Source organism: Balaenoptera musculus, chromosome 20 (genome assembly GCF_009873245.2).
Source record: "Balaenoptera musculus isolate JJ_BM4_2016_0621 chromosome 20, mBalMus1.pri.v3, whole genome shotgun sequence".
Taxonomy (NCBI): domain Eukaryota; kingdom Metazoa; phylum Chordata; class Mammalia; order Artiodactyla; family Balaenopteridae; genus Balaenoptera; species Balaenoptera musculus.
In genome coordinates this window covers 56,618,383-56,645,299 of record NC_045804.1, presented here as the reverse complement: position 1 = coordinate 56,645,299, position 26,917 = coordinate 56,618,383, and the positions used below count along the sequence as shown (strand labels likewise).

Below are 26,917 nucleotides of genomic sequence, written 5' to 3'. Positions count from 1 at the left end.
ACTATGAACTTAACTTTGAAACTAGACAACAATAGAAGAAAATAAAAGACCCAATAAAAGATAACAGATTAAATCCATGTATGAATCTTTCCTCTCTCCCCACACCACCCTAAAATAGCATTACAGGAGGACAAAAGTGTAAGGCTTCTGAGGGCTAAGAAGGGCGGACAGGAGCCCCCAGTGGACAAGAGATTTAAACAGATTTCTACAAGATGGAAAACAGATGGGAGAGAGGAACTGACTAAGTAAAGAGGAAGAAACTACATTCTAATGTGTGTAGGCAGGGAATACTGAAGGAAAACAAGCTATTTAATTCCATAAAACCCCTTGAAGGCTCTGGACCTGGTAGCATCACAGAAAGTTGGAGGCAAGCTGGAGGCTGGAAATGGGAAACAGGACCACTGTTTCCATCCAGGGCTCCTGGTCTTCTAGCTCTGCCCCACTCCACTCAGAAGACTGCAGGTTTATGTTCTGGACAAATTAAATAGAAGGAGCTCTGGTCCTGGACATTTCAGGTACAACGTGGGGGGGAAGGGGTGTGGTGTAGGGATAAAAACAGGTATGAAATGAAAGTCTGATCCCCTAACCCCCTCCCTGCCCCTTTTCCCTGCTCTGCTCACAGAGTCCCTGCAACTATATGCAGGGGTGGGGATTTGGGAATTCTTTCCCAGAGAAAATAGCTTCACACAGTGAAATCTGGAGGTGCCCATATGTGGAGGCTGCCAGGTGAGAAGCCTTATTCACATATTTAGAGCTTCCAGTGTCTTTCTTAGAGCCTTGCTCTGACACATATAATAAAAGGGTGTCAAGGATTACCAGGCATTTGAGGCAAGAGTCCAAAACGAACAGGAGAAGAGGAAAGAAACCATGCAGGGCAGAGAAGAAAACTTAAAATACCGTGTAATTTAATATCTCCAAACAGGTACAAGATGGCATTGCAGTCGTGCAAGGGTGTTGCTCTCGGAATAAAACAGAAATCAGGTCACGCTAAAAGGCTCTTGGAAATTAAAAGTATGGGAGTAAAACAAATGGGGGATATAATTGAGGAAATACTCCACAATGTAAAAGTTAAACGACCAAGTAATGGAAAACAGGAGAGAAATGATGGGAACGTTAAGAGGATCAATTTAAAAGAAACAAAAAATCATCTAATATCAGTTCCAGAGGAAATGGAAGAGAGAAAATTATCAAACAAATAGTGCAAGAAGGTTTTCTGGAACAGAAGGACATGACAGTCCACATAGTGACCAGCCAAGTGTCCGGGATCATGACAAATAAAACAAACAAACAATCAACAAGAAATCAAACACACAAGAATTCTACTTTTATGAAATTTCAGAACAATAGCAATTAACGACACAGAGTTACAAGAGGGAAACCGGGTCACATACAGAAAGGATTAAGAGTCAAAATGGTATCACACAGCCCTGAACGGTAGATGACAAAATTCGGAGGGGAAATTATTTTCAACCTAGAATTTACTACTGAGACCAACTGGGACTCAAGTGTGAGGGAAGAATAATGACGTTTTCAGATGAAAAGGGAATTACACATTTTACTGACCATGAACCTTCGTATAAGAAGCTGTAAAGATTTATTCCACTAAAGTGAGAGAGAAAACCAGAAATGGAAAAAAGCAATGAAGCCAGGAAACAATATTTAATAGAGAAAAAAAAAAAGGTAAATGAAAGTCTCAGGATGTCAGCTGTGCAGAGTGGAGCTCACATGTGCTCCGTGAAAGCCGTAATGACTTGGGGGTGGGGAAAGCTCCTCCCTGGCTGGGGTCAGAGCATCTGTGTTCTGGTCCAGAACCTTCCAACACCATGACTGTCACAACTCCCTGGGCTCCCCTTCCCTTTCCTTGTTTGTACAGAGATGAGATTGAACGGTATACTTTTTGAGTTTCCTTAGATTTCCAATAGTCTTTGCAGAACAAGAGGAAGAGGTCAGGGATGGACTTTTTCCAGAAAAAAAGTGCAAGCATATATACTTTTCACTTCCTGTGGAACAAAACATTGATACCGGAATAAGACAGAAATAAAAATAAAGCCACTTGACATGCTTTCTAGCTCTAAAAGTCTGTTCTTCCTTCCTTTGGGTGAGTAACCCAAAGGAATTTGGGGTGGTCTATATAAGTGTGGTGTGCGGAGCAGAACTACCAAGTAAAAATGCACCAGTTGCCCTCTTTCTTGAGGTCTTGAAATGGCTCTCTTGCACTGGCCTGAGCCCTTTCTTTCACTACTGGCTAATATTTAAACCCAAAACATGTTCTTAAATCTTGTGGTTATCTTTAGTCAAACAAACTGTGACTCGAAACTACATAAATTTATTGTTAAACCCCCAAAGCAAAACTTTATTAGAAATGCGCTTCTTGATGAGATGGATGGGATATTATTTACTTATTTAATCATTGCACATATCACTGCTAAACTGAGCTTAGTTTCAGTATCAGTTCTGTGCCAGTGCCTCATTTTTCGAGCTATTGGTGTTGAGAAACCTTGCTCACACAGATTAGATAGGACTGGAAGGAGTATTCTTTTTTTAAAAATTTATTTTATTGAAGTATAGTTGATTTAGAATGTGTTACTTTTTGGTGTACAGAAATTATATATTATATAATATATATTTATATACTATATATAAATATATATAATATATATTATATGTTATATATATAAATATATATAATATATATTATATGTTATATATATATAAATATATATAATTTTCCATTATGGTTTATCCCAGGATATTGAATATAGTTCCCTGTACTATACAGTAGGACCTTGTTGTCTATCCATTTTATATATAATAGTTTGCATCTGCTAATTCCAACCTCCCACTCCCCCACTCCCCCTCCCCCTCGGCAACCACAAGTCTGTTCTCTATGTCTGTGAATCTGTTCCTGTTTCGTAGATAAGTTCATTTATGTCCTATTTTAGATTCCCCATATAAGTGATATCATATGGTATTTGTCTTTCTCTTTCTGACTGATGGAAGGAGTATTCTTATATCAATGCTACTCAGTTGGAAATAGAACACCTTCTGAGTTATGTGTCAAAAATGACAAGATCATCTATCACCAAAAATTATTTGATGAATGGACAAGTGTTTAGCTCTTCCTTCCTTGTTGCAGGAAGCCAACTGGAAACCACTGGATTGGCAACAAAATTCACTACCTAATTATCAGAGTGATACACTTTCTGAACCCATTACCAGGTCTGAATTGTCCCTTGGTTGGACACCCTGGGATGTTTTTCACCCAAGGGCAACACACTCTTGAAAGTCAGAAGAGTGTCTGTGAAAGGGGCGGGGAGCCAGGAGGAGGATTCCAGGACCCTGCTCCCCTGCGGTCAGATCAGCTGTAGAAATGAATATGTACAGAGTGGAAATGTATGCCCTGAAACCACTGGAGGGCCCGCCTGGCCCTTGGAAAGTGTTCCAGTACCTCTAGTGGGCTAGTCCAATAGTCTGCTGGTCTCTTCTGGGCTGGAGAGGGGAGCTGGGCTGCATCTCGGACAATGCCCCAGACCCAGTGAGACACTTTCCTGCCCCTTCCCCTGCTTTGTGCCTCCTGAGAGCAGCCCTGCGAGCCACGGTAGCCTCACTGCGTCCCCATCCTTTGCCGTCTCTTCCGGGCTCCATTAGAGACTCCAGGGAAAGACTGCACTACCAGGTAAATTAAACTTCCTGGGCGTGTGTGTCAGGAATCAGGTAATCTGTTTCCATGATTATTTCTAGGCTGTGTGCTTGGAACGCTTAGGAACTCTAGGGAAAAAAAAATTAGCCCCAAGATTCATAATGAACCCTGATCTAAATTAGTCCTTGGGCCCGTCTGCCTTAAGCTGAGAGGAGAGAGAAGAAAACTCTTTTTTTTTTTTTTTTTTTCCAGTTTAGTTATTTAAAAATAGTTGTCACCTTTCAAGAAGCCCTTGGTCATTTTCTGGAAGAGCTGATGCACGATCCCAGGTTATGGCTGACTTGCAGCCGTATATAATTAAGTCCCATCCTGCTGTGGTTCTGCTGTAAGATGATGTGATGCTTCCCTTCCCGCCAGGAGAAAATAGCTACCTGGGGCTGTGGAGGTTCCCAAAGCTGCCCTCAGGTACCCCTCTCTCGTCTCACAGGAACAGCAGGATTCCGTGGAGGGGAGGGGAGGTACTATTTCACCTGTGTTCTCGTTGAACTTGCGTAAGAAGCTGGGAAGGTGGTATGATTATCCCAGCATTGCAGATGAGGAAACTGAGTCTCAGTGAGGTTTAAATGGCTCGTTCATCGTCTCGGGCCAGCAGGGGCAGAAGCAAGACTGCTTCTGGGTCCGTCTGGGTCCATCTCATCACTGACCCTATGTTCTTTCCAACACACGGAGGGTCCACCTCAGGCAGAAAGACTTCTCCACGGCTCTTCCCTGGCTGGAACACGCAGCTCCTTGGCTGGGGCAGGTGCCCGGGCGGGGGCGCGGGAAGTGGCCGCAGGTGATGCCGCAGTCTTCAGGGATGCCTGGCAGCTGTGAGTCCGGAGCGGTGCTGCCTCACCCTTTCCACATCGCGGCTCGTAGAGAAAAGGAAAACGTGTATTTGGCAGCTTGGGTTACACAGCGGAAGCTGGCCCAGGCTGGAGGCCAGGGGCCTGACCTTGACCTGGCTGCTGAAGGAGGCACCCTGGTAACCGTGCTGGCCTGGGTGCTGGGGCGCTGACCCACCATGCAGGTGCCAAGCAGACCTGGTCTTAAGGGAACAGCCTCTGTCGCAGTGGTCCCTTCGGGAAGGGACGCAGAGCTGCGTCCCTTCGTGGGATAAGCCATGGATGGTCCCTTTTTGAATTCACGGTGATGACGCACTTCGTGTCCTTGGAGCAGTGGTGACTTCGGATGGTGGAGGAGTGTGGAGGGACACTGCAGGCGGTTATGAGTGACAGCCCTTGTCCCTGGGAGCAGGAGGTGTCAGGAGATTGCCTACTGGTCATGGCGTTGCCCGCGGCGTTCTCTCCTTCTCTCTCCATTGACGACAGTCCAAAATGAGATAAGAAGAACTAATACAGCGTGGGGTTGATGACTCTCACTTTGGACTCAAATAATTTCTGAGGAAGTAGAGAATATATAGATGTGTATATATGTATGTGTATACATATATATGTGTATGTATATATAGCGAGAGTATATATGTATGTGATATACATATATAGAGAGAGAATGTATAGGTGTATGTATATGTGTGTATCCATATATGTATATATAGAGAGAGTATGTGTGTGTGTATATATAGATATTATATATATATTTAGAGAGAGAGAGAGAGAATGTATAGGTGTATATATTCTCAGAAGATATGTGAAAGCAGGCTCCAGGGATTTAGGTAAGTGAGAAGACATGAAAGTATCTTGAGGCATGATGAAGTCTGCTTTTTTTTTTTTTTTAATTAAACAATGTTCACCTTGAAGGCGCTTCCTTAGGGAAGCCGCCAGCGGTGATGGATGGATCCCCGTGGCTAGGGTCTGATCAAGCAGAGGGGAGACGGTGCGCCCCATGGTGAGCTGAGTTCAGAGACAGCAAGCCTACCCCTGCTCAGTTGGGCCAGAAGTGCTGTTTGCAGAACAAGACTAGGAAAAAAGCTCCAGTGAGATGAGAATACTCACGCCAGGCCTCTGGGCGCAGGGGAGCAGCAAAGGATGTTGGGGGCAGGTCTCCATGGCCACCTGGGTGACATGGGGCAAGTTAAACTCGTTGGTCTCAGTTTCCTCATCTAATAAAGGGGCTGAACTGGGGAGGTATTAAGATCCTTCTAGATTTCACTTTCTGTGACTCCACTAACTTTGATTCAGTTACCTGAAACCTCTTTCCAAAGACACTGTGTGCTTAATGGGACAGGTAAGGGAGAAACAGGAGAGATGTAAAGGTTCCTCTTGAATACTTAAAACAATTTTTTTAAACTTAATTTAAATGAGAAATATAACTATTAAAAACATCTCACCCACAAGCAAAAAATGGGCAACTTATTTCCAATGCAAGTTAGGTAAGTAGACAAATATTCATCTCAAACGGGATACAGGTGCCTTCTTCACCTTTAAAAATCCCCAACTTTTTTATAAAGATTAAAGTAAGGGCCATCTGAACAAAAATGTAAGATCGGGTATCATTGCTCAAATCTGAGTAAAGTCCTCCTTGGTACTGAAGTTTGCCTGGATTTCCAGGCCCCGCCCTAGACTTACAGAATCAGATCCTCTTGGGCTGAGATCCTGAAGTCTGCATTTTAAAAGATCTCTGGGAAATTCTGATGAGTCCCGTTCTTCACCTGGGAATGTCCTAGCAGAGCAACAAGGTCCCTGCATTGTGACTCTGGCGAGCTAATTATTGGCCTATGTGGAGCACTTAGTATTTTTACGAGCATTCCAGAGAAGTGTGGGGTGGGCGTGGAGCAGCTGACGTTGATTCCAGGCAAGCACAGCTTCCATTTGTTTGCCGGAGTCTGTAAAGTGCTGGCCTTCCATCTTCGAGATGGAGGGTTGTAGTTTGGTATCTCTCCTCTCCACACCCTACTTGACCTGTTACCCCAAGGACTGTTCAACCTCCATTTCTGAACAGAGACGTCTGCCCCGAGCCCCTGTCTCTTCCGGGGCCCTGATGAGCGGGGCTAGGTCAGAAGTTCCTTTTAAATCCAGTTATAGGGCAAACCTGGAGCAAGCCCAGACAACACGCCTCAGTTTCCATTGATCCCTAGAACTAACGTGCTTTCTTGAGCAAAAGGCAGCCAAAGACTCAGAGAGCCAAGGGCCGAAGGGCGCAACAGTCCTGGTTTGTAGAGTTTCCTGGTTTACAGCCTTCCTGCTCTTTCTTTCTGCGACCGCTCTCCTCCCTAGGTTGATAGCCTCACCTTGGGAGAGAAGGGGACGTGGAAGACAAGGGCATTCAGCTGCTGCTTCTACCGCAAGCACGAACACTATCTGCATCCTTTCAGCTTTTCTGCATCCTTTCAGCTTTTCGATATCGCGACCAGATTTCCTTCCATCTTCACCGCTCCACTGATTTGAATACTGACTTGACTTCACCTTGCTTCTGCTGAATCATTAGGGCCTCCTTGGTAGTTTTCAGGACGCTTCCCTAAGAATTTGACGAGTGGCCAGAAAATTGGGTCAACCCAAGGTGATTCCTAGCTTGTGTTTTAGGCTCTTTGAGAAACAGAGACACCCGATTACCTTGAGTCATGAGGATTAAAAGGAGACCTGGAGAAATAAATCTCATGGCAATGGGAGACCATTTGAAAACTGGAAAGTCACAGCGGAGGCAATAGGTTTCCAATTGTTAACGCAAGTTCGTGTGCCCAACGATGCAAAGTGAGCCCAAACAAACGGAAACGTTGGAGTTTGGAGCAGAGAAAGGTTTATTGCAAGACGATGCAAGGAGAACGAGTGGCTCATGCCCTAAAAGGCCCCGAGCTCCCCGAAGGGTTTCGGCAAAGCGTTTTTAAAAGCCAGGTGAGGGAGGCGGGGGTCACATGGAGCAGGGTGGTGTCACAGGGGTTAACTTCATCAGTCCTCAGGCTCCAGGAGGCCTGGGGCTATGTGCTCAGGGTCATCAAGTACTTAACATCTTCCATTTGGTGGGGGGTTCTCAACATCTGCAAAACAACACGGGAAATTTGCATCAAATACTATTATCTAGGTAGTTCAGAGAGGAGCTAAAGCAGAGGATATGGGGGGGAAGTCCTGTCCCGGGAAGGCCCCACAGGGTCCTGCTCGTTACACAATGACAGGGTATCTGGTGGCTCCCTGGCAAGCCTAGTCTATGATTCTCAACCAGAGTTTTGCAGCGTCAAATATGATGACTCAGCTACTCTCTGGATGACTCAAGATCTGGCTTCCTGAGAGAGCAGGTCTGCTTAGATCAGCTTGTATGTATATCCTATACTCATACAGCACATCTATCTATATCCTACTCCATTTTTATTTCCACAAACCCTCATCAGTCTAAAGAGCTAGGCAATTTTCCATATAACCTGTGAACTCATCTTTCAAGAGTCCCTGGTTGACGCTGCTTTGCCCTCTTCAGAACTCCCGAGAGACTTGAGCTCCTTTCTGATGGTTCTCACCACACTGGAGTCTGCAGCACAGGGGTTTTGCCTGCGTCCTGCCAGAGAATAATCCCTTTAAGGATAAGAACAGGGGCCCACTTCCAGTGATGTAAACATTTAACAGCTGGCTCTCTGGGAAAAATGTCTGCATACATACATGAGTTTATTATACATTTTAATGATATAAAGGATACATAGCACACAATTTATAAATAGTCACAAAAATACACAATACTCTGTATTGTAAATTCCACATAGTCAATTGATTTTTTTTTAAACATCTTTATTGGAGTATAGTTGCTTTACAATGGTGTGTTAGTTTCTGCTTTGTAACAAAGTGAATCTAGTCAGTTGAATTTTGCAGCATGCTTTTACTGATTTTTGCTACACTCATATCTCTAGCCAACCTTGCAATTGATGAACAAAGGAGTTTCAGCTTGAATGTTGGTTGATATCTTCATTTACATTGATGAGTAAGACAAAACTGAAGATGCATGTTGAAATTTCACTTAATGATATGAATCACTTCTTTGCTGAATCAGATGTTTGTTTTCAATACTGGGAGAATGTAGCTTCTTTATTTCTTTTGCTTGTCACAATGTAATGGCCACAGACACAAGACATTTTTAAAGTTTCATCTGCATTATAGCATTTTCTCTATGACTTTCTTGAGTCTAGACAATCAAGAAAACAATAAATGAAGCCTTGATTTGTAGCTTTTAATGATTTCCATGGTTTAAATACTCCCATCATGGTCAATCCCAATTTACCAATGTGACGTTGCTGAACTTAAAAATGGTAAGGGATACCGTCATTATGTAGTATTTCCACCATAATGATGCAACAGATGAAGATAAACTCAAAAGGATGAAAAACAGTAAAGTGTTGTAAAAGAATTAGGAAGTGATGTTTTGAGTATTTATTACCATTGTTTCGATATAATTTATTTAATTATACATTGATATAATTTAGCTCTTAATGACGACTCTTTAACAATGGGCTTGCAAAATTCCTGCAAATTTAACAATGGGCTGTTGTGAGCCACTATAAATCAAACTACTGCCAGTTGCCTGTCTAATTTATTGCCTTGCATGCCCACAGCTAAAATACCTTCAGTGATTGCATGAGGGATCTTGGTCCAGTAAATTCGAGACATTGACTGTCTGACTCTCTGTTTGACATGTTCTATCTCCTTGACTAAAGTTTAACAACCTCCCAGTGGTAGCTGAGTTCAGAAGCTAATTTTTCTTAACTGATAAAGACTCATCTGGATGAAATACGGTGTATCGCTGATAAAAACCAGCTTACTCAGACCCATTAGTCTTGTAACAGTCACATTCAAAAAATAATGCAGTCTCTGCAGAATCTTCGCGAGACTATCACAAAATGGCCTCAGCTCCTAAAATGCCAGATCAAAATTTTAAGTAGCCTTGATATAGCCCTGTTTTTTCATACGTAGCATGAAGTATAATCCACAACCTAACATATACCATTGTATGACTCTTTTTTCTAAAAATAAATTTATTTATTTTAAATGGAATTTTGGCTGTGCTGGGTCTTCGTTGCTGCGCACAGGTTTTCTCTAGTTGCGGGGAGCGGGGGCTACTCTTCTTCATTGCGGTGCGCGGGCTTCTCATTGCGGTGGCTTCTCTTGTTGAGGAGCATGGGCTCTGGGCGTGTGGGCTTCAGGAGTTGTGGTGCGTGGGCTCAGTAGTTGTGGCTTGCGGGCTTAGTTGCTCCACAGCACGTGGGATCTTCCCGGATCAGGGCTTGAACCCGTGTCCCCTGCACTGGCAGGCGGATTCCTAACCACTGCGCCACCAGGGAAGTCCCGCCACTGTATGACTCTTAACATCTTTAAAGTGTCCTGTTTGTGTCATTGTCTCTCTCCTCCTTTAGATTGTCAGGATCTCCCTGCAGCACTTAAAATGAGTCATCTTTGTTGTGGATGATGATTAATTGATGACGTTGGACTGCCAATAAATACCAGGACCTTCTAAATGGTCTAATCTTAATGGAACTTTAAGATTAGATTTCAGAGGCGTCCCACATCATATAAGACTTTAGGTCATGGAGATCAATTGTCTAGCTATCTCAGCTGCTGGGGTGGGTTCTGATTAATACTCCATAACACACCTCACCTGATAGCTCCAATCTGGGTTGCTTTTCCCTTGAGTTTTATTTATTTCAGGGAGAAAGAGAAGCAGTCCAACTGTCCCTGTAGAAGTGGGTGCCATTCCCCTTAGATGGGCTAAGTACACTTAGCTTTCCCGGAACTACTCATACGCGAGCATCTGAATTTCAATCTATTTTCTGGGAAGGATTTCAATAGAGCATCTGATTAATGCTCTTCCTTTCAGGCCAGTGAAGCATCATTAGCCCCATTTTATGGAGAGATACAACAGACCTGGCATGATTTGGGGATTTGCCCCAAATCACATCACTATTAAGTACCAGGGAGGGAAACTGGTCCCTCTTTCTCCAGGTGCTCATTCATTCATTCAACAAACATGCACTAGGAGTACACCACAGGCCAAGCTCGACGGCTGGTGCCGAGGATAGAAAGGAGAATATACGAGAAGGGATATAGCTATTTGATGTAGGGGGAAGACCATGGGCTTTGAGGTCAGACAGACCTAGGTTAGACTCCAGCTCTATGACCTCCTGGCTAATGTGACCTCGGTCAAGTTACTTAACCTGTAAGTCCCTGTAAAAGGGGAATCATATTTTCAACCTTATGGGGTTATGATGAGGGTCATAAATGATGTGTATGAAGCTGGCACAGAGCAAGTGCTTCAAAAATGTTTCCTGTGACTAAGGCTGGAAAATCATTGTCCCTGCCCTCGCAGGGACATAGTCTAATGGGGGAGACAATACGTGAAAACATACGACAGTGACATAATGGCTCTGATGGAAACGTAAGGAAAGAGAGGCTGTGGGAGTCCATTGTCTTCTTCTTGATCTGAAGGACACACACAGAAGTGCGACCCTGGGCATGTCATTTAGCCTCTGGGACACAGCTCCTCACTTGCTAAATAAGTGAGCTAGAATATGATACCTGAACTTGATAGAGTCTGTGTACCTCGGCTCTCTGTGAATACTCTCAACGAGGTGTGTGCTGCAATTTCATGTCATGAAAAAGTCATTCAATGAAAAAAGCCGGATGGTGATTCACACCCCTGTAAATAACCTAGTAACATAAGCAAAACATAACAGCGACAACTGATACTACCTTCCTGTGGTTGTAAATGATAAAATTCTCAATGAACGCATCACACACTCAATTAAGTTGCCAATAAACCCTCCACAAAGCACTTTTCTGTAAATATTAGTGTTATATTCTGTGCATGAAGGCCATTTGGATCCCATACCCAGTTACAGGTTATAGTTTCCAAAACTACTGATTCTCAACACAGCACTCAAGGAAAAGAATACCATTGATATTGATGGTACAAATTGGAATAAAATGTCCCAAATCTGTTTCTGAGTAATTTCCAAGAACAACGATAAAGAATACATTGCAAGAACTTACATTGTTCTAAAATTTAGACCGAAAATGTTTTTAATCACCTTTCCCAACTTTGACAATGTGAAATATCTCCAATTTCCCTGTATAAATAGCCATAGAAATGGAATTATGGGATTAAAAAAATTTAGAAGGAACAGACAGATTAGAGACTGTTGGCTGTAAAGGCAGTATTTTCTATTTCCTTTTCCTAAACATTCCTGCTCATCCCAACACACTCATACCCTCATATATCGCTCTCACCTCTCTTTTTTTCTCCTCTTCCTTTATTTTCCCACCAGCTGCCCTTTAACACACCCTCTCCACCCTCACCCCCCAACGCCTAGACAGGATACATAGAAGGGCAACTGTCATCAAATCACAACTGAGTTAGAATCTTTTATTGAAGACACAGATAAATCAGTTATGTACACGTGGCTTTGGAGAAAAATGGCTTGTCCATCTCTAGTTAACTGCTGCCATTCTCCAAAGCCACGTGGACACAACTGATTTATCTGTGTCTTCAATAAAAGAATGGCATCCACTATGTCACAGGGAGAAGCACAAATGGGTATAGCCAGGTCAGGGTGTGGGGAAAGGTCAGCCTGTCTTCCCAGCCAGGCTGAAATGCGGGGGCTTGTCAGCATCCCGAGCCTTACAATGGGCCACCAAGGTCTGCGCAGCTGAGAGAGCTCCGATTTAGGCGCCGCAGGGGAGGCGGGGGACCCTTCACCCCTTCACCCCCTCCACCTCTCTGTCTCCCCCGGAGCTGTGGTTACTAGGCGCGAGAGAGCCCATGGCAACGGCCGCCTGCCCGCAGGGTTTCCCCCCCTCTCTCCGGCTCCCGCCGCCCGCCTCTCCCTCCACCGGCCAATCGGCTGCCGGCGAGCCAGCAGCGGCGGTCGTTGAGTGGTCCGCGGGCGCTGACGTCACAGGAGGGCGCGGCTGGGCGAGGCTGGGCGGGGCTGGGCCGGGCGGGGCCGGTAGTCCGCGCTCCAGCGGGTTGTAGTTTGTGGGGCTGCGACCCCTTCCCGCCCACGCCCGCTTCCCTGCCCCTCGCCCGGCACCGCCGACAGGTGAGTGGTTCCTCGGGCTCCTGCCTGCTGCTGGGACGACCCCGACGGAGTCCCCGCCCCGGTTAGGACTCCAACGTCTGGCCTCAGAATTCGGGGTGAGGTCGTGGAAACCCTGGAATAACCCCCGCACCCCCCCAGCCCGCCTCCATCTTCACTTCGCTACCCTCACCCCTGCAAATGAAAACCGTAAAACCCACAGGTACACTTACCCAGTCCCCCAAGCCTTCTCAATGTACGTTTCTGATGCTTTTCGTGGATTGAGAAGTTATTTCTAAATGCGGAACCAGGAAAGGTGTGTCAGAACCCCAGACCCTAGGTCGTATAATACGTTTTACACCTGTTGGCAGTGCTGTGTTTGTCTCTGCGGTTCTTGTGTGCCTCAACCCTCTGCCTTGTTCCCCGGCTTACTTAGCCCGGTCTTCCAAATGCAGCCAAGGGGAGGGCTGGACGACCAGTCCCCTGGCCGTTCAAAGAGATGCTGAAATTCAGGTCACAGCAGTTGTTCCCTTACTGTCCATGGCCTTTTCTGTTCAGCTCTGGCTGTGAAGCGCTCATTTGTATTTTGACAGTTTGCACCCAGTAACTGTATGTTTTCTCCCTGGATGCTTATGGTGGCGTAGCTAAATAAACATTTTAGAAATGGGTAGAATTACTCGTTTGATTATTGTGAAAAAAGCAAACAGATAGACTCATAGGCCAAGTGTATTGAGGTATATGATAAAATATTCTACTTTTTTCTTTTTAAAATAAAATATTTCACAAAACAAAGTGTTCAAGCATGCAGGTACCCACCCCTTGTTTAAAACAAAACAGAACAAAAAAACTGTTACAGACACGGAAGAGGCCTCCTATGTATCCCTTGGGAATCGCATGCCTTTTTCTCCTTCCCCACCTACCAGAATTTAGTGTTTACTTATACTCTGCATATTTTTATACTTTTACTACTTAGGTATTTATCCAGAAACCAATATATAGTCTCATTTTAAACGTTTATATAATGCTATCATTCTATACATGCTCTAGGTCATTGCTTTTAACTGTTGTGTGATAATTCTTGCATGGATTTATCACAAGTTACGCATGCATACTCCTGTCGATGGACTTTTAGGCTTCTCCCTTTTAAAAATCACTAGAAACATATTCTTGTACATTCTAATTGTATAATTTCTGAGTCATAGGGAATGTGCTTTTTCAACTTTAGTAGATACTGCCCCATAGCTCTCCAACGTGTAGTAATTTATACTTTCACCGTCAATGAAGAGAGTTCCTTATCAAACTGTTTTCTAAAAGAAAGATTATTCAACTTTTCCTGCATTCTTATTTAATATATGCATAGAGAGAAATTACTTAAACGCTGAAATCTGATATAATTTCTCCTAAGTCTGGTACTTATTAATGTGTCAGGGGCAGTGTTTTATTTCTGCTGCAGTTTGAAACTGTGAGGAATTAAATACATATGATCAAAGGAACAGGGGTTTTGTGTGATTCTTTCAAGCCTGTGCTGGTCACTGATCTGAGGCAAGGTGTGAAACAAGTCATGGAAACTTTCTGCCCTTGTCATGCCTTCTGCAGGCTATGAGCTATATAGGTTTTTATACCTTGAAATATTTATGATCTTAAAGTCTTGCCTAAATGTGCTAATAAAATATATTTCCCCAGCTTGAGGCCACCTTTTGGGTTTTAAATGGAGCTTTCCAGTACTTACAATCTCTGTGTGATTAATTATATTTTTAGCATGTTAATATTTATAGAAGACTATTATAACATTTTTCCAGTATGTAAATAAATAACTATTGACTCCACCTTCAATGAATACAGTCAAATACTGTATTTGACTTTGTAGCAGGTCTCATTTCTTAAAATGCTTTTTTGGTCATGACTAAAAGCATAATAAAAAAAACAATTGCATGATTTAGGGGATGAATTTTTCCACAGCTATTTTCAGTCATCTTCCCAAAGAATTTGTTTAGTTTACTTGCAAATGTGAGATATTTATAGCATCAGTGAAGGGTCATAGTATGTGCTGCTCATGGCCTCTTAGGAAGAGGCTGAGTTAGAATTTAGAGAATAATTTAGACATTGTGAAAGGCATGTCACCCAAGTAAGCGATAGGCTTTTAAAAACTGATATTATTTCTTCCTTAAAATTTTGGTAGAATTTATCAGTGAACCCATCTGGACCTGAAGTTTTCTTTGAAGAAAGATTTTTTTTTTTTTTTTTTTTTTTTTTTTATTCACACACACACACACACTGTATTTTATTTTTACAAGACATAAATAGACTGACACCAAGCATTGTACATGGATGACCACAACAAAAGCAACAATGATTGCAATTACCAAACATGAAACACACTCATACTATGTCATAATATTGACATTCAGTCCAGTAATCCTCCACTGTAACAGCTCCTTTACTTTGCAGTGAAAATTGATTTGTATATTCTTTGCCTCTGAGTCCTTGTGGGATTTTTTTTTTTTTTTTTAAATTCAGACAGAAAGTCACAAAAATTATACTCATCCTCATCAGTTCATTCAGTCCCATGTAATTAATTTTTTTTTCATCTTGATCTTTTGTTAGCACTTTTATGAGTTCATCAGTTTTCCATTAGAGTTCTGAAAATGCTTATTCATTCAGTTCAGCAGTACAGTCAGTTACCAGAAACCTGTACTTGTCAGAGTCTTTTCCATGAATTTCTTGAAGATGAAACCCTTTTATAGGAACATATTTGCAAAATCATCAGAGTACACCCAGAACTGTCTGTAAATGACAAAAGACTTAAAAATGACCACGGTTAAAGATTTGATGAAAGTTCATAATAATGCAGTTGACAAGAAAATTAGTTATTTCTGAGATATACATTTTAAAGTAATAACTAGGATTATTACTTATAACATTATACCAGAACATATAAGATTTTTAGAAATTTCATGTAATGTCTGAAACATTTATATTAACATATTTCCATACATATTTCCATACAAATACAAATATAAGATTTTTAGAAATTTCATGTAATGTCTGAAACATTTATATTAACATATTTCCATACATATTTCCATACAAATACAAATATAAGATTTTTAGAAATTTCATGTAATGTCTGAAACATTTATATTAACATATTTCCATACAAATAACCCAATGAAAGTTTAGTATTAGTTGTTTTGTTTGTTTTTTTATACTGCAGGTTCTTATTAGGCATCAGTTTTATACACATCAGTGTATACATGTCAATCCCAATTGCCCAATTCAGCACACCACCATCCCCACCTCACCGCAGTTTTCCCCCCTTGGTGTCCATATGACCATTCTCTACATTTGTGTCTCAACTTCTGCCCTGCAAACTGGCTCATCTGTACCATTTTTCTAGGTTCCGCATACATGCATTAATATACGATATTTGTTTTTCTCTTTCTGACTTACTTCACTCTGTATGACAGTCTCTAGATCCATCCATGTCTCAACAAATGACTCAATTTCGTTCCTTTTTATGGCTGAGTAATATTCCATTGTATATATGTACCACAACTTCTTTATCCATTCGTCTGTTGATGGGCATTTAGGTTGCTTCCATGACCTGGCTATTGTAAATAGTGCTGCAATGAACATTCGGGTGCATGTGTCTTTTTGAATTACGGTTTTCTCTGGGTATATGCCAGTAGTGGGATTGCTGGGTCATATGGTAATTCTATTTTTAGTTTTTTAAGGAACCTCCATACTGTTCTCCATAGTGGCTGTATCAATTTACATTCCCACCAACAGTGCAAGAGGGTTCCCTTTTCTCCACACCCTCTCCAGCATTTGTTGTTTGTAGATTTTCTGATGATGCCCATTCTAACAGGAGTGAGGTGATACCTCATTGTAGTTTTGATTTGCATTTCTCTAATAATTAGTGATGTTGAGCATCTTTTCATGTGCTTCGTGGCCATCTGTATGTCTTCTTTGGAGAAATGTCTATTTAGGTCTTCTGCCCATTTTTGGATTGGGGTGTTTGTTTCTTTGATATTGAGCTGAATGAACTGTTTATATATTTTGGAGATTAATCCTTTGTCCGTTGATTCATTTGCAAATATTTTCTCCCATTCTGAGGGTTGTCTTTTCGTCTTGTTTATGGTTTCCTTTGCTGTGCAAAAGCTTTGAAGTTTCATTAGGTCCCATTTGTTTATTTTTGTTTTTATTTCCATTACTCTAGGAGGTGGATCAAAAAAGATCTTGCTGTGATTTATGTCAAAGAGTGTTCTTCCTATGTTTTCTTCTAAGAGTTTTATAGTGTCCAGTCTTATATTTAGGTCTCTAATCCATTTTGAGTTTATTTTTGTGTATGGTGTTAGGGAGTATTCTAATTTCATTCTTTTACATGTAGCTGTCCAGTTTTCCCAGCACCACTTATTGAAGAGACTGTCTTTTCTCCATTGTATATCTTTGCCTCCTTTGTCATAGATTAGTTGACCATAGGTGCGTGGGTTAATCTCTGGGCTTTCTATCTTGTTCCATTGATCTATGTTTCTGTTTTTGTGCCAGTACCATACTGTCTTGATTACTGTAGCTTTGTAGTATAGTCTGAAGTCAGGGAGTCTGATTCCTCCAGCTCCATTTTTTTCCCTCAAGACTGCTTTGGCTATTCGGGGTCTTTTGTGTCTCCATACAAAGTTTAAGATGATTTGTTCTAGCTCCGTAAAAAATGCCATTGGTAATTTGATAGGGATTGCATTGAATCTGTAGATTGCTTTGGGTAGTATACTCATTTTCACAATGTTGATTCTTCCAATCCAAGAACATGGTATATCTCTCCATCTGTTGGTATCATCTTTAATTTCTTTCATCAGTGTCTTATAGTTTTCTGCATACAGGTCTTTTGTCTCCCTAGGTAGGTTTATTCCTAGGTATTTTATTCTTTTTGTTGCAATGGTAAATGGGAGTGTTTCCATAATTTCTCTTTCAGATTTTTCATCATTAGTGTATAGGAATGCAAGAGATTCTGTGCATTAATTTTGTATCCTGCAACTTTACCATATTCATTAATTAGCTCTAGCAGTTTTCTGGTGGCAGTTTTAGGATTCTCTATGTATAGTATCATGTCATCTGCAAACAGTGACAGTTTTACTTCTTCTTTTCCAATTTGTATTCCTTTTATTTCTTTTTCTTCTCTGATTGCCGTGGCTAGGACTTCCAGAACTATGTTGAATAATAGTGGTGAGAGTGGACATCCTTGTCTCGTTCCTGATCTTAGAGGAAATGCTTTCAGTTTTTCACCATTGAGAATGATGTTTGCTGTGGGTTTGTCATATATGGCCTTTATTATGTTGAGGTAGGTTCCCTCTATGCCCACTTTCTGGAGAGTTTTTATCAGAAATGGGTGTTGAATTTTGTCAAAAGCTTTTTCTGCATCTATTGAGATGATCATATGGTTTTTATTCTTCAATTTGTTAATATGGTGTATCACATTGATTGATTTGTGTATATTGAAGAATCCTTGCATCCCTGGGATAAATCCCACTTGATCGTGGTGTATGATCCTTTTAATGTGTTGCTGGATTCTGTTTGCTAGTATTTTGTTGAGGATTTTTGCATCTATATTCATCAGTGATATTGGTCTGTAATTTTCTTTTTTTGTAGTGTCTTTGTCTGGTTTTGGTATCAGGGTGATGGTGGCCTCATAGAATGAGTTTGGGAGTGTTCCTTCCTCTGCAATTTTTTGGAAGAGTTTGAGAAGGATGGGTGTTAGCTCTTCTCTAAATGTTTGATAGAATTCACCTGTGAAGCCATCTGGTCCTGGACTTTTGTTTGTTGGAAGATTTTTAATCACAGTTTCAATTTCATTACTTGTGATTGGTCTGTTCATATTTTCTGTTTCTTCCTGATTCAGTCTGGGAAGGTTATACCTTTCTAAGAATTTGTCCATTTCTTCCAGGTTGTCCATTTTATTGGCATAAAGTTGCTTGTAGTAGTCTCTTAGGATGCTTTGTATTTCTGTGGTGTCTGTTGTAACTTCTCCTTTTTCATTTCTGATTTTATTGATTTGAGTCCTCTCCCTCTTTTTCTTGATGAGTCTGGCTAATGGCTTATCAATTTTGTTTATCTTCTCAAAGAACCAACTTTTAGTTTTATTGATCTTTGCTATTGTTTTCTTTGTTTCTATTTCATTTATTTCTGCTCTGATCTTTATGATTTCTTTCCTTCTGCTAACTTTGGGTTTTGTTTGTTCTTCTTTCTCTAGTTTCTTTAGGTGTAAGGTTAGATTGTTTACTTGAGATTTTTCTTGTTTCTTTAGGTAGGCTTGTATAGCTATAAACTTCCCTCTTAGAACCGCTTTTGCTGCATCCCATAGGTTTTGGGTCGTCGTGTTTTCATTGTCATTTGTCTCTAGGTATTTTTTGATTTCCTCTTTGATTTCTTCAGTGATCTCTTGGTTATTTAGTAACGTATTGTTTAGCCTCCATGTGTTTGTCCTTTTTACGTTTTTTCCCCTGTAATTCATTTCTAATCTCATAGCGTTGTGGTCAGAAAAGATGCTTGATATGATTTCAATTTTCTTAAATTTACTGAGGCTTGATTTGTGACCCAAGATGTGATCTATCCTGGAGAATGTTCCGTGCGCACTTGAGAAGAACGTGTAATCTGCTGTTTTTGGATGGAATGTCCTATATATATCAATTAAATCTATCTGGTCTATTGTGTCATTTAAAGCTTCTGTTTCCTTATTTATTTTCATTTTGGATGATCTGTCCATTGGTGTAAGTGAGGTGTTAAAGTCCCCCACTATTATTGTGTTACTGTCGATTTCCTCTTTTATAGCTGTTAGCAGTTGCCTTATGTATTGAGGTGCTCCTATGTTGGGTGCATATATATTTATAATTGTTATATCTTCTTCTTGGATTGATCCCTGGATCATTATGTAGTGTCCTTCCTTGTCTCTTGTAACATTCTTTATTTTAAAGTCTATTTTATCTGATATGAGTATAGCTACTCCAGCTTTCTTTTGATTTCCATTTGCATGGAATATCTTTTTCCATCCCCTCACTTTCAGTCTGTATGTGTCCCTAGGTCTAAAGTGGGTCTCTTGTAGACAGCATATATATGGGTCTTGTTTTTGTATCCATTCAGCCAGTCTATGTCTTTTGGTTGGGGCATTTAATCCATTCACGTTTAAGGTAATTATCGATATGTATGTTCCTATGACCATTTTCTTAATTGTTTTGGGTTTGTTTTTGTAGGTCCTTTTCTTCTCTTGTGTTTCCCACTTAGAGAAGTTCCTTTAGCATTTGTTGTAGAGCTGGTTTGGTGGTGCTGAATTCTCTTAGCTTTTGCTTGTCTGCAAAGCTTTTGATTTCTCCATCAAATCTAAATGAGATCCTTGCTGGGTAGAGTAATCTTGGTTGTAGGTTCTTCCCTTTCATCACTTTAAGTATATCATGCCACTCCCTTCTGGCTTGCAGAGTTTCTGCTGAGAAATCAGCTGTTAACCTTATGGGAGTTCCCTTGTATGTTATTTGTCGTTTTTCCCTTGCTGCTTTCAATAATTTTTCTTTGTCTTTAATTTTTGCCACTTTGATTACTATGTGTCTCGGCGTGTTTCTCCTTGGGTTTATTCTGTATGGGACTCTCTGCGCTTCCTGGACTTGGGTGGCTATTTCCTTTCCCATGTTAGGGAAGTTTTCGACTATAATCTCTTCAAATATTTTCTCTGGTCCTTTCTCTCTCTCTTCTCCTTCTGGGACCCCTATAATGCGAATGTTGTTGCGTTTAATGTTGTCCCAGAGGTCTCTTAGGCTGTCTTCATTTCTTTCATTCTTTTTTCTTTAGTCTGTTCTGCAGCAGTGAATTCCACCATTCTGTCTTCCAGGTCACTTATCCGTTCTTCTGCCTCAGTTATTCTGCTATTGATTCCTTCTAGTGTAGTTTTCATTTCAGTTATTGTATTGGTGATCTCTGTTTGTTTGTTCTTTAATTCTTCTAGGTCTTTGTTAATCATTTCTTGCATCTTCTCAATCTTTGCCTCCATTCTTATTCCGAGGTCCTGGATCATCTTCACTATCATTATTCTGAATTCTTTTTCTGGAAGGTTGCCTATCTCCACTTCATTTAGTTGTTTTTCTGGGTTTTTTCTTGTTCCTTCATCTGGTACATAGCCCTCTGCCTTTTCATCTTCTCTATCTTTCTGTAACTGTGGTTTTTGGTCCACAGGCTGCAGGATCGTAGTTTTTCTTGCTTCTGTTGTCTACCCTCTGGTGTTTGAGGCTATCTAAGAGGCTTGATGGGAGGCTCTGGTGGTGGGTAGAGCTGACTGTTGCTGTGGCGGTCAGAGCTCAGTAAAACCTTAATCCACTTGACTGTTGATGGGTGGGGCTGGGTTCCCTCCCTGTTGCTGTGGCGGTCAGAGCTCAGTAAAACCTTAATCCACTTGACTGTTGATGGGTGGGGCTGGGTTCCCTCCCTGTTGGTTGTTTTGCCTGAGGCAACCCAACACTGGAGCCTACCGGTGCTCTTTGGTGGGGTTAATGGCAGACTCTGGGAGGGCTCACGCCAAGGAGAACTTCCCAGAACCTCTGCTGCCAGTGTCCTTATCCCCACGGTGAAACAGAGCCACTACTCGCCTCTGCAGGAGACCCCCCAACACCAGCAGGTAGGTCTGGTTCAGTCTCCCCCAGGGTCACTGCTCCTTCCCCTGGGTCCCGATGCACACATTACTTTGTGTGTGCCCTCCAAGAGTGGGGTCTCTGTTTCCCCCAGTCCTGTCAAAGTCCTGCAATCAATTCCCACTAGGCTTCAAAGTCTGATTCTCTAGGAATTCCTCCTCCCGTTGCCGGACCCCCAGGTTGGGAAGCTTGACGTGGGGCTCAGAACCTTCACTCCAGTGGGTGGAATTCTGTGGTATAAGTGTTCGCCAGTCTGTGAGTCACCCACCCAGCAGTTATGGAATTTGATTTTACTCTGATTGCGCCCCTCCTACCGTCTCACTGTGGCTTCTCCTCTGTCCTTGGACGTGGGGTATCCTCCTTGGTGAAGTCCAGGGTCTTCCTGTCAATGATTGTCCAGCAGCCAGTTGTGATTCTGGTGCTCTCGCAAGAGGGAGTGAGAGCACGTCCTTCTACTCCGCCATCTTGGTTAATCTCCTCTGAAGAAAGATTTTAAACTATAGATTCAATTTCTTTAATTCCTATACAGCTGTTCAGGTTACCTATTTCTTCTTTAGTCAGTTTTGTTTGTATCTTTAAAGAATTTTGTCCATTTCCTCTCTGTCGTCAAATTCCTTGGCATAGGTTGTTAGTAATCCTACGTTATTAACTTTCTAACATTTGCAGGGGCTTCAGTAGTATTCCCTCTTTCATTTCTGATAGTAGTCATTTGTCTTCTCTTTTTTAAATCTTGATCAGTCTTGCAAGAGGTTTATCAATTTTATTGTTAAGATTTCATTGCTTTTCAAAAATTTGTTCATTTTCTACTTCATTGACTTTTTATTATTTCCTTCTTTCTACTTTGGGTTTACTTTGCTTTTTTTTTTTTTTTTTTCCTAGCCATTAAGATGAAAGTATAGATCATTGATTTTAGCTCATTCTTATTTTCTTGTATAAGCATTTAAAGCTATAAACCTCACTCTAAACACTCTTAGCTGAATTTCACAATTTTGATATGTTCTGTTTTTTATTCTCATTCAGTTCAAAATATTTTCTAATTTCCTGTGTTATTTCTTCATTGACCCATAGGATATTTAGAAGTGTGTTGTTTAGTTTCCTAGTATTTGAGGATTTTCCGAATACCTTTCTATTATTGATTTCTAATTTAATTCTGATATGGTCAGAGAGCATACTATGTAGAGCTTTAGTTTATGTAGATTACATCTATTGATATTTATTACATCAGAAATTAAAATACAGAAATTAAAAATATTAACTCTTTTAAAAATAACCATAACAACCTATTATATAGTAACATAAATAATACTTTTCATTAAAAAAACTATGTTTTCTGAAACAAATTTAGTGAGAAGAGTGGCATTGTTTCACATTTTTGGTAAAGTTTTAAAATTTTTGTTAGTAGCTGGGTTCTCATATCTACTTCTGCATTCAGTCTGTTGTGATATCGCATATCATGTCACCTCTGGAAACCTCTATTGTACATTTCTGAGAGAACGAGAGTGAAAAAGGCCAATCACATCTGGGTGTTTACTATAAAAATAACCTTGACCTTGTCACTCCAGAGAAGGTCTTAGGCGAGCCCATGGTTTCCTGGGTCACATTTTGAGAACTGCTGCTCTGAGGTTTACAGTATGCATTTTTTTTTTTTTTAATTTACTTATTTATTTATTTATTTTTGGCTGTGTTGGGTCTTCGTTTCTGTGCTAGGGCTTTCTCTAGTTGCGGCGAGCGGGGGCCACTCTTCATCGCGGTGCGCGGGCCTCTCACTGTCGCGGCCTCTCTTGTTGCGGAGCACAGGCTCCAGACGCGCAGGCTCAGTAGTTGTGGCTCACGGGCCCAGCTGCTCCGCGGCATGTGGGATCCTCCCAGACCAGGGCTTGAACCCGTGTCCCCTGAATTGGCAGGCAGACTCTCAACCACTGCGCCACCAGGGAAGCCCTACAGTATGCATTTTTGACTTACTGTAGTATATGCTTAAATAACATTCTTCCATTTTAGTCATAAGGCCTTTACAATAGTACTTTTCCATTTCAGCTCTCCCATCATTTGTGCTATTATTACCATATAACTTACTTTTGTTTTTATTATAAACTTCCCAATAAATTTTTATTATTTTTACTTTAAGCAGCCATCTTTTAAAGAAATTTAAAAGTTAGAAAAGTTTTTTTTTTTTTTTTTTTGCTATTAGCACACATATTTACCATTTCTGAAACTTCATTTCTTTGTGTAGCTCCAAGTTTCCATCTGGTATAATGTCCTTTTGCCTGAAGAATTTCCTTTCACAGCCCTTTTAGTGCGGTTCTGCTGCTGCTGAATTCTCTTGGCTTTTGCTCTTATATATATATATATATATTTTAAAAAATCCTTTTATTTCACCTTCATATTTGAAGGGTATTTTCACTGGAAATAGAATTCTAGGATTACACTTTCTTCCAGCCCTTTAAAGATGTTGTTTGATTGTCTTCCGGCTTGCATAATTTCTGACAAGAATTCTTCACTAATTCTTATCTTTGTTCCTTTCTAGCTATTGTGTCTTTTTTCTCTGATTTTAATTTTTTCTCTTGATTGTGAACTTTCAGCAATTTTATTATGATGAGCCTTGAGGTCGTGCTGTGTGCACACGCACATGGATGTGTGTTTATCCTCTTGGAGTGTGTGGAGCTTCTTAGACATAGGGGTTTGTAGTTTTCATCAAATTTGGGAAATTTGCAGCCATTATTTCTTCAGATATCTTGTCTCCCTCTCCTCTTAATATGACACCCCAAGTGCATGATGTTAGACCACTTGATATTATACCATAAGTTACTGAGGCTCTTTTCATTTTTTTTTTCCAGTTAATTAAAAAGTCTGTGCTTTGGTTTGGTTAGACTCGAGCTCACTAATCTTTGCTTCTCCGGTGTCTAATCTGCCGTTAATCCAATCTAGTGAAATTGTGCAAGAATATATTATATGTTTTATCCCTAAAGTTTCATTTTGTTCTTTTTTAAGTCTTCCATATCTCTCTTCATTATGTTCTTGTTTTCCTTTAAATACTTGTACGTAGTTTTCTAGTGCCATCACATCTCCGCCATTTGTATGCCTGTTTCTATTGACTGATTTTTCTCCTAATTATGGGCCACATTTTTCTGCTTCTTGGCATGTCTGGAAGTTTTTGATTGGATGCTGGACACTGTGGTGCTATATATTTGAGCTCGTGATGTTGGCAGGCACTTTACTTGTGGATTAGTTTGAGCTCTTTGAGGCCTGTATTCAAGCTTTTCCAGAGTCTTTAGTACCTTCATTTCTAAAGATAGGTCAGCCCCATTCTAATGTGTGACCTCTCTGGGCTTTCCATCAAATGCTCCAGGTGACCACTAACAACTTTCCACTCTGATTGGTCTGGGTTCAAAATGTCTCCGTGCCCTCTGTGAGCTCTAGGAATTGTGCAGCTAACAACACTGCCATCGTTCTTTGCCAAGGTCTGTGGAACATTCCTTGATGTATGTACAACCTATTACCCGGCAAAGACCCAAGTGGACCCCTACATAGATTTATGGAGCACTTTTTCTGCATAACTCATTTTACTCCAGAATCCTGCGTCCCAACTTCCAGGTGTCTCAGCCTCCCCAAATTCTGACCTCCTCCTCAACTCACAAATGCTGCCAGGCTCTGTTTGGTTTTCATCTGTTTTCCCCACAGTCTGGAAATTGCCTCCAGGAGATCAGAGGGCTCACCTTATTTGTTTCTCTTCTCTCACAGATCAGAGTCCTGTGCAGCCTGAAAACAGCTGTTTCATATATTTTGTCTAGTTTTTTAGGTGTAAGAGGCTAAGTCTAGTTTTCATTACTCTATCCTGGTTGAAGGCAGAAATCTGTTTTGAGTTAAGTATTTCTTAGGCCATGAGATTCTCAATTTTCTCGACCAATAATGACCAAAAGAAAAAAAAAAGAAAAGAAGACATTGCCAGGCTGTTGTCTCTTATTGGGTCTTCCTAAATGACTTAGAAGGTGGCCTCCTGGAGCTAGAACATGGAATCCTGGAATATGGAATGGCAATGGAATATTGTCTCTCATGTGAAACTTACTGCCATATGTGAGGAGCTCTACATCTGGGAACTTTTTAAACAACTGACTTTATGCTGCAGATTCCAGATTCTAAATTATATCCCATCTCTAATTAAAAATTATCACTGGATGCTTTTACAAACCATATTGATTTTCTCAAGTCATATGTCTCCTCTGGCTTGTGAACCCCTGCATTTCACACATGTGTTAAACCTGAACACTCATGGTTCGATATTTGACAAACATGGATTGAGCTGCCTCAAGATTTCAGCATCATAGGTGTCGAGTAAATACTTGTGGGAATTCTACACCTGGAATTCCATGATTGAAGGACCAAGTGTGACATTAGCTTTTAGATTCATTGTTGTCAGGAATTAAGAAAAGCCAAGCAAGAGTGGTCCAGTCTCACACGAAGCTTCTTGCTCAAAGAAAACTGATGGGATTATTTCTAGATGTGACTTGGGGAAGGGGTTGAAACTGAAAGTAGCCAGGAGGACCCTCGTGGCTCAAGTTACTTGGAATTTGCTTTTTCAAAAAACAATGTTTAAGTTTCAGACTTAGGTGTGGAATGGCAAGTGGTTATTAAGGCTTTTGTTTTTACCATCGTACTCTAAGCTTGGACAGTATAAAGTGTTTGGGGGCTGAGGGAGGGAAGAATAAGGAAAAAATCAGGGAGCTAGGGTCATGTGGGATACCACCAGTGGCAGTGGGTAGCTGTTTCATCACATGTAGTCCGAGTGGGTTTTGATTTGGCCACAATTCTATAAATAGATTATTTTGTGGTTTGGGTACCAATGGCGTCAAAACAGCTATTTAAAGACTCATGGAATGTGTTTTTGTTTATTTGTTTTTTCTTAGTAGGAGGCTACAGAATTGGATCTGATATTATTTTTCCTTTTCAGTAAATGCGTCCATAGACATTAACCCCCAAACAGAATGACGTTCAGATGCTGAAAAGTATGTCATAGTCTATGGCATCCTTGGCTTTCTGGACTAACAATGACCCCAAATTCCGGACAATAGAATATTTTCAGCTGGTAGAAAAGGGTAAAGTGGCTCTCTATGTTTTAACAGGGGGAGAGGTCCAAAATACATATATTTTCAAAAATGCATGTTCTGGAATGATACATATAATGATTAAGATAATTCAATTTTTGTATTAAAAAACTCTGTGCATATGTATATAGGGAGATGTATATAGATTTAAAAATAATATATATGTTGGTATATGAAAAGGAAAAATCTGGAAAGATACAACTAGTAATGAATTATTCACAGTGTCTACTTCTGAGGAGTTTATTTTGAAGGGGGGAGAGTGGATATTTATCTTTTACTTTGTATACGTCTCTGAGCTAGTAATTTTAAAAGCTAACATTTATTGAGCATTAACTATGTGCCCAGAACTGTGCTAAGTATTCCAAATACTTAGCATCACCTTACTTAATGCTCAGGGGCTGCCAGAGCATGTCTGTCTATATCGGAGTTGCTTAGAGGTGGCAAGTTGCCAGGAAAAGGGGATCTAGGTACTTCCTTGAGTTATGTTTGCTTACCTGCCACACCGGTGTTACTCTGATCGTGTGTTTATTTA

The 26,917-nt window shown here is 40.9% G+C and overlaps 1 protein-coding gene across 2 annotated transcripts in view; it reads left to right on the top strand.

The window, feature by feature from the left end:
- The window catches only part of TEKT3 (tektin 3), a 182,416-nt gene that overhangs the window by 128,446 nt on the left and 27,053 nt on the right, over window positions 1–26,917 (top strand). Inside the window, exon 1 of one of the 2 annotated variants that reach the window (XM_036836134.1) lies at window positions 12,547–12,647. The exons of the other annotated variant lie outside the window; for it this stretch is intronic. The gene's annotated coding sequence lies outside the window, so the exon portion shown is untranslated. Of the gene's footprint in view, window positions 1–12,546; window positions 12,648–26,917 lie in introns of those variants that run through there. 2 annotated transcript variants of the gene reach the window in all.